Source organism: Ostrinia nubilalis, chromosome 19, assembly GCF_963855985.1.
Source record: "Ostrinia nubilalis chromosome 19, ilOstNubi1.1, whole genome shotgun sequence".
In the NCBI taxonomy this organism is placed as follows: domain Eukaryota; kingdom Metazoa; phylum Arthropoda; class Insecta; order Lepidoptera; family Crambidae; genus Ostrinia; species Ostrinia nubilalis.
In genome coordinates this window covers 9,016,649-9,025,505 of record NC_087106.1, presented here as the reverse complement: position 1 = coordinate 9,025,505, position 8,857 = coordinate 9,016,649, and positions in this window count along the sequence as shown.

Sequence of the window (8,857 nt, the reverse complement as noted above, 5' to 3'; positions counted from 1 at the left end):
GATCTATTGCAATAAAACACAACAATACCTGCCTATAACTTGATTTTGTACACAATCAATAAACTAATTAAGTTCAAATAGCTTTAATAGCTATTTGAACTTGATGTTCGAAAAATATTACACAGTGCTTGAAAACACACAGATATTTTAAACTAGATAAATAGACTACTATTGTACTAATTAAAAGTGTGTATACTGCACAGTGGTTTGTGAGCGAAAAGGCGAGAGAGCAACGCTCGTGCAGTTAATTCGAGCACTCATCAGGCCCGGGATTTATAGCTCGCTCGTGGAGATTGTGCCGCGTGATGTAGTGCCGCCGCCCACTGTGCAGCGAGTGCCTTTAGTTAGCGCACCGCTGAAAATACTCAGATAAAATAAATTTCTTGCTGTGTGAAGATAGTGCCTTGGTAAATTGATTTATTTTTCTAAAATACTGACTCATTTACTAAATTCACACTATGACGTGACTTGTTACTTAAAAGCGCCTGCTACTTTCAATAGCGCAAATACACAGATGTCCGTCCAGCCAGCGCGTTGAAATTGGGAAGGACAAAAAAATATTTTCTTTTTCTATCACCAAATCAAGGGAAAGCGTTGTGCGTGTCTTTAGACCACTGTGTGTACTTCGAAATGTAAAATATGTATTCTTTGTCATCATTAAATAAAAAATATTCAATTGATTATTTATTAATAAATTCTCGAGACGCACTGTTATTTTATAAAAATATAGTGTTCGTTTGTAAACTTGTGAAATAATATGCGGAATATTCAAAAAGTTTTGCAATTTCATTCTGCAGTTTATGCCTTCCGGGTGTTAATTCGTGCGGCCATGCATCCGTAGGACGTTGTCAGCAAATATTGTTTGTTCGTATTCCAACGAAATGTACTACACAGTGCGCTGCAGTCGTGTGAGCTGGAAAAAAAATATTTATTACACTAGCTGTATTTGTAATTTTATAAATGGTTTTTATAAAGACTATTCCGTTCATTTTTACGATTGTTGTTTAATCCAACAAATAATGACCTCTCATTTGTATGGGACTACGCCCAGAAGAGGGATCCAGATAACTTTCATCATAGTAATATGTATAAAATGCATTGTAAGTCAGGATTTTTGCTATCAAACAGTTACAATGAAAATCTAATCTAAAATATATTTTTTTAATCATGAAACAATTTTTTTTTCAAAAACATAAAAACTGCTAGCGGTGTTATCAACTTCTGTCATGAAAGCATTTAACCCATCAACAAAAAATACGAAATAAAAAATTATTAAAAAGAGAAAACAAATCCGCCACAAAATTAAATTGTATTCAAATTGTATAATGAAAACTCAAAATTTGATCAGCAAACACACGAGGGTTGGAAAGGGCAAGGCCACCTTAATTAGGACGTTTTATAATGTGGAAAAATAAAATTATGTTAGGATAAATAAAGAAAAATATTTTTTCAACTTTTTTGCTGGACAAGTGGATTTATTACGCCAGTTTTAGGTTCTATAGCAGATCCTGTGTTTGAGAATACTAAGAATTAGTGCTGAAAATTATTTTAAAATAGGTTCCCTATGCTAAACCGAAAATCGATGGTTGATGAAAGCGTGACGTCAGAAACATGTTTTGTATGGACCGTTTTTGGGAAAGTTTATGTGATTTTAAAGGATATCTCGGGGAGTTTTTATGCAACAGAACTAATTCTTTCACCATTGTTTCTATTAATGAAAGATCAATCTTTAAAACACTAATAAAAACATTTGACATCATCAAATGTTTTATTGGGTGAAGGGAAAAAATGTGTTAGTTGCAAATTATTGAAACTGAAATTAAGTTGGTAATAAGTATTTATTTAGAATTTGAAACTCAAATATTATTATAGAAATTATTTTAACATTGTCTTACATAAAAATAGTATCTGCCGTTATAAAGTACGTAACAATTTTAGGACTTCGTTCGAGAATAATCCGCGTTTGGATTTTTATTCGGAATGCGCATAAATTTTGTTTGCTAACCGTACCTTCGTTAGCTTCAAAGCAAATTGTGAGTCGACACATTTGATCTTGTTGGCCGTTGAAAAAACATAATTTACCTCTTTGTGGGTTTTGCGAGGGAATAAATCTATGTATTTAAAAATGAAAAAATTCCGTTTGTGCTTTTTTTGGTTTGCTCATTGACATGTCGTCATGTCGATGAATCTTGACTGAATTTGACATTTCAGTACTTTTCCTAAGAATACAAAGCAATGTCACCGTAAAATTGTGAATTCCGTCAGATTATAATCTGACGTAGTTAGATTATAATATAAAATAACCCACTGTTAGTTTACAATCTCACAGAAGCTAACGGCGCAAAATTAAGAGAATTCGGAAACAAACGGTTTCGTGTTTTGAACTAAACTTTCAAAAATTTGCCCCCCCGCTTTTAAAATTCCCTGTGCACGTAGGGAGTGCATTTTTCATCAGCTCCTCAAACAGCCAGTGCGCGGTTCAGGTAAGTGCACTGGATCCTTTTTTGCGTCCATCGGGGTTCCTTGGGGATTATACAAAACGCAACTTTGTTAATTTGTAGCCAGTGTTTTGCCACAGTGTATGGTGTAATGTGTGATGTGACACAGTAAGCTCATTTCTAATATTTTTTATTAAATTTTTAATTTTTTACACTAAGCTTTTAATCTAGGTACTGTACCACCAGGTTTGTTTGATATTAGTATCACAAATAGATGGCGTTATCCCGAATTAACTCGCGAATATCGCGGTGTCATTAAAAATTACGGAAATATTTTTATTTAACTTAATGCATCGCATTATGTTCAATGTTTACCTTTCTAAAGTAACAAGTTAAAGTGATTTAGTTACAAAAATACTACGATATTAGTAAACTTACTACACTACATTATTTTAGTGGTGGATCCACACCAGTGTTGGCACTAATCAATTATTTTTTTAATCAATTAATTAATTTGATTAATTTTAATCATGATTAAATTAATCCTGATTAAAATAATCATGATTAAAAAAGTAATCATAATCATGATTAATTTGTTAATCATCAATCAATAATCATTAATTTGATTAACTTGATTAACTTCTTAAATGTTCTATCGAAAACAATGTTAAAACATTGAATTCTAATATTAGATGTTTGGTTTTAGGCTACAATTCTATGACAGGTCATACCTAGATAAATATAAGGTAACCTAGACTGCCCCCCGCCCCCTTCCCTCGCTGAAACTTCCGGTGCAGTCTTCCGACCTCCCGTAGGAGGATATCAGTCCACTTCCCCTACCGTTCCAGCACTTACTTGCAACCCCACACTCCCACCACCTGCCCCTCACCCCTAGCCTCCCCTGAAACTTCTGGTACGAAGTCTCCTGCACCTCCCCAACACGCAAAACCTCCTAGTTTAGCAACCCCACCCTTCTATTGAATTGCCCACGCGTGGCCCTCCCCCCGAAACTTCTGGTACGAAATCTCCTGCACCTCCCCAACACGCAAAACCTCCTAGCTTAGCAACCCCACCCTTCTATTGAATTGCCCACGCGTGGCCCTCCCCCGAAACTTCTGGTACTAAGTCTCCTGCACCTCCCCAACACGCAAAACCTCCTAGTTTAGCAACCCCACCCTTCTATTGAGTTGCCCACGCGTGGCCCTCCCCCCGAAACTTCTGGTACGAAGTCTTCTGCACCTCCCCATCACGCAAAACCTCCTAGCTTATCAACCCCACCCTTCTATTGAATTGCCCACGCGTGCCCCTCTCCCGAAACTTCTGGTACGAAGTCTCCTGCACCTCCCCAACACGCAAAACCTCCTAGCTTAGCAACCCCACCCATCTATTGAATTGCCCACGCGTGGCCCTCCCCCCAACTTCTGGTACGAACTCTCCTGCACCTCCCCAACACGCAAAAACTCCTAGCTTAGCAACCCCACCCTTCTATTGAATTGCCCACGCGTGGCCCTCCCCCCGAAACTTCTGGTACGAACTCTCCAGCACCTCCCCAACACGCAAAACCTCCTAGCTTAGCAACCCCACCCTTCTATCGAATTGCCCACGCGTGGCCCGCCCCCCGAAACTTCTGGTACGAACTCTCCTGCACCTCCCCAACACGCAAAACCTCCTAACTTAGCAACCCCACCCTTCTATTGAATTGCCCACGCGTGGTCCTCCCCCCGAAACTTCTGGTACGAACTCTCCTGCACCTCCCCAACACGCAAAACCTCCTAGTTTAGCAACACCACCTTTCTGTTGAATTGCCGACGACGACGACGACGACATCTCCCCTATCGTCAGCCAGCCCGCTTAACTTCTTTCCTGACCCAATTTTGCTGGAGGATACCGGAAGAATAGAAGGAATTGTGAGAAACAAAACTAGTGCGATAAGTGTTTTGAGTAGTGAAAATTGACGCAGTTTTTTGGGAAAACGACAGTACAACTCCAGATCCCCCCTTTGCTAGACATTTTATAAGTCGCGGGTACCTTCTCATACACCCCCAACCCTTTTCTTATGAAAATAGTAGGTAGTTAATCAAATAATCAAATTAACGATTATGATTAATTAATCTTAATCAAAATTTTTGATTAATGATTAATTAATCATAATCAAAAAAATGTGATTATGATTTTAATCATTAATTTTTAATCATTAATCAGATTAACTTTTTGCCAACACTGATCCACACAAAAGTAGGGAGATAATAAGGTGACACTGGCGTAATGCCAGCCTACGGCTGCGGGCTAAAATACTTTCGTGCTATGTTACAGTTACAAGAATTTAAAATAAACTAAAAGTACTGAATTGTCCGTGGAAATTGGTAGATGTTGCGCCAACAGAGACTGCTAAAGCATTTTATGTAAAAATGTGAAACATATGGCAGGATTTCGTACATTACGTGCATGCAAAAATAAAAATCCTAGGGATTAATCGTCATTATTGAACCACCCTATGCCTATGCACAATAGTGTGTTTTGTCTGTCTACTGCATTTTGTAATTTCTCATAAAAATCTTCAAGGTAAGAGTGAATAGGCATTTACAGGGCAAGTATGTAAGAAAGAAAGTAAGAAAAGAAAGATACATTTAGCACTATCCTGCACTGCATCCTTAACTTCAGGTGTCATTGCGGTTAAACACCTGCCTTGTTGTGCTTAAAAAAAAACGGAATTAAAAGAAAATAAATCTAAGGCAGATTTTCGCAATGATCCTGTTTTTTCATGTAGGTATTCAGCGACATAAGGAACCACTGAATCAAGAAAAGATACCTGTCATACGCTTTGCACTGGAAGGAAGTCGAACCCTATCTTCGAACTCCTCCGTTCTTCTGATTAATTTTGTTGCGGGTCCAAGACAGTTTAACTTTCACAAGGGACGAACTTGAACTTCTCTGGTTGGGTTTTTATTGGCGGTCAAGGTGTAGATCCTGGCTACACAGGAGTTGCAGTGGTGGAACGAGAGTTGGTAATAGTCTCGTGTACGGAACCACGACTGGAGCGGGCGGTTCACGCCATCCACTTTCCTTCAACACCATATTTTGCATATTGTTTGAAGCGGCTGCGAGTCCACTCATCTTGTTAGGGATAGTTTGAATTGTTAATGCCTCCACTCTACTGATTTTTCATCGCTTTTATAACGAGCGCCTGTGATTTTTGCAAGAAAAGGACGCTGGAAGCTTTTATTCGTAATGCACATTGTTTTGCCGGCGTTGTTTTCTTATGGCGCAGTTACACTATGCAAGAAATTGATCGAGACATAAAATGTAAACACGCACTTCTGTTAGTTTCGTGTGTTGCCCATACTTCGACGTGCGTGCTTGCGCTTCGTTTCGGTCAATTTCCCGCATAGTCTATCAAATACTCATTATTACACTGTGGTGTAACTGCGCCATTATATGAGGAGATGGTGGCTAGCAACTACCATCTTAACTAAGTCTGTCGCCATAATAACATTGTTGTGTTCCGGCATTCGGAGGTAAGATAGCTAGTTTCTCTGTGGTTAAGGATTCCGGGTGAAGCTCGCTTCTACCTACGGCCTGATCATCACTTTCCATCAGGTGAGATGCAGGCCAAGAGTTTCCTCGCTTTGGATAAAGAAATAAATAAAAATAATTATCATATGATAGGCTATCTATCGTTCGATTGTTTGGTTGATTTCTTGATAAGTGACCGATTTATGATGATGATCAAGCATAAATTATAATCCTATAATATACCTCACCACATTAGTGTCGAATTAATGCTCACAAATAAGTGACTTGCAATTATTGTACCTGTTAAGAAGTAGCAAGTTACTAAGCACACTACAAAAATTCTTCATATTTTTTAAAACATATTTTTAAAAACAATAATAGGTAGTTATTTCTATGCACTTTCAATTAATTTTTTTTTCAACTTTAACCAATTTGAAAACATTAGAGTCGTTTAGAATATTAATTTGAAACGGCAGAAATTCAGGCATTACATTCTTGCAAGTTACTTACATAAATAATACTTTAAGTAGGTATACGAAGTGGAATATACACGAAGTGTCCCCGTTTATTATATGTACTAACTTTAAGATGAAACTGCGAGGATTTCCCCAAGGTCCGAACCTTGAGTAAACCTTTCTGAAACTGAGGAAATCGTGTATGTTAGTTCATGTAGAAAGGAATAGTTTAGGGGATGTAAAATATTAAGCAAACTACCCAAATCTTCCATGAAATATGGTCCATAAACCTTATATTTATCCATTTAATCTGACATTCCAAAATACACAGTGAAATACCCCGAAAGCCTACCGCTACGGCAAATATCTTCAAACAATATTCCCCTGGCCAAACAATATCATTCCCCTGGCCCCATAAATTATGGAGCCCCATTCAAGTGAGTGCAAAAGCGCTCGGCCAGGGAACTAGGTATGCGAAATCTCTCTTGACGAACCACTGGTAAATATGACTATGAATAATGGTAAATATGACTATGAATAATGCAAGATATATCGCAATTTAAAAAGATAAGATAGGACGCGTTTAAATTAATTACTTAAGTAATTAATTAATTAATAATACATAATTAATAATACATGCAAAAATTACTTTGGATATTGTTGATAACGATATAAACTTGCTTTATGAACTCCACAGGTGTTTTATTATCTAATCTGTGCCACAGGCCACAGTCCAATTCTAATCATTATTTATTTAACACACCAAAATCGCGGTGTGTAAATTGTTTGTACACGAGGGATTATTAAGAACGGATTTTACGAAACTCCACACCTAAGGGGGTAAAATGGGATCCACGCGTACGAAGTCGCGGGCGGCCGCTAGTTACTAATATTCTTTAAAAAAACACATGAAATAGCTATTATATGTAATGAGATCGATAACTTGACATTTCACCTCGCAAACGATTAGTCCTCATTGCAGGAACTCGACCCTCTTCAATTTACCAGAGGGAAATGGATGATTTGCTGCTTGAAGTCGATTTTTTTTCACTATACACTTGTTTAATCACGTGTCAGAAATATGTGAGGAATACCTTGAGGCAGCACAATAGTGGTCGTTATAGAAATCCTTAGGGCGAGGCCTTTGTCCAGTAGTGGACGTTAAGTATTTGGCTGCAATGAACGGAGCTGTAAAATTCTAGACCCAAACATCCTAAGACCAACCGTATGCCGTCTGGATGTAGTTCATTGCATGTGCACTGGGACTGCACAGGCAGGGTGGTATTGCCGTCCGTGGCAGTTACGCCGATATCAAATATTTGTAGAACGCTATCCGGAGCTGCAGTAAGGTTAACTTGGACATACTTATTTAAAGACTAGCTTTTGCCCGCGGCTTCACCCGCGTGAAATTTAGTTTGTCACATATCGTCATAAATTATACAGGGTGTTAGGTAAATGGGTATATGAGCCGACACTAGCCCATGTTAACATGGGCATATAGATGGTATGGTGAAGTCAGAAAGATATCATCATTTTATTTTTTTTATTTTCATACAAAATAAATTTTATAAAATCCGATTTTGTATGAAAATTAAAATAATTAAAATGAAGATATCAATTTTCTGACTTCACCATACCATTTATATGCCCATGTTAACATGGGCTAGTGTCGGCTCATATACCCATTTACCTAACACACCCTGTATAGCCTATATGTTATTCTGGGTTATAAACAATAATACTGTAAAGTTTCATCAAAAACCGTTCAGTAGTTTATAACAAACATCAATCAAATTATAAATGCGAAAGTTTTGATGTCGGGATGCGACATCAAAACTTTCGCATTTATAATATTAATAGTAGGATAATCCTAAGTCATTGCAAAGTGTCACGAAAATATAGGACGCGCAGCGAGAGTTGAGGCCATCAATATGCAAAGATTTGTATCTGTATTCGCTGTCTACGCTAACGACTTTCGTAGTCGAATTGACAAGTGCTTTCTGTGATCTGACACGCTTGCAGACATTTTAAAAAGAGCGTGGCGTGTTACATCCGATATTTGAACTTGAACGTGTAATGCGTTGTTTGTAGGTATTCTATTCTAATAATAATATCAGCGAGAGTAGGTAGGGGAGAACTAGGTGAGTTGTAGTAACAGAGGAGAGTTTTGACATTGTTGATTTTTTGGAACTCCAAAAAATAGGCAATGTCACAACTCTCCTCTGTTACAACCCATTTTATTCTTCCCTACTTGTTCGCCTCAACTTTTGTTAAGCGACCTTTACAGTATCTTACTTTGTCACCCATGAAAGTACTTAAATGAATCAAAACTTGATTATCGCACTAAAGCTTTTGGCACAGAGCCGGCATAACTGCTGTGTGCCAATGCCTTAATAAATACCAAGCTGTTTGGAACCAGCATCGGTGTCCTTTGGATCGCACTCAGAAAGA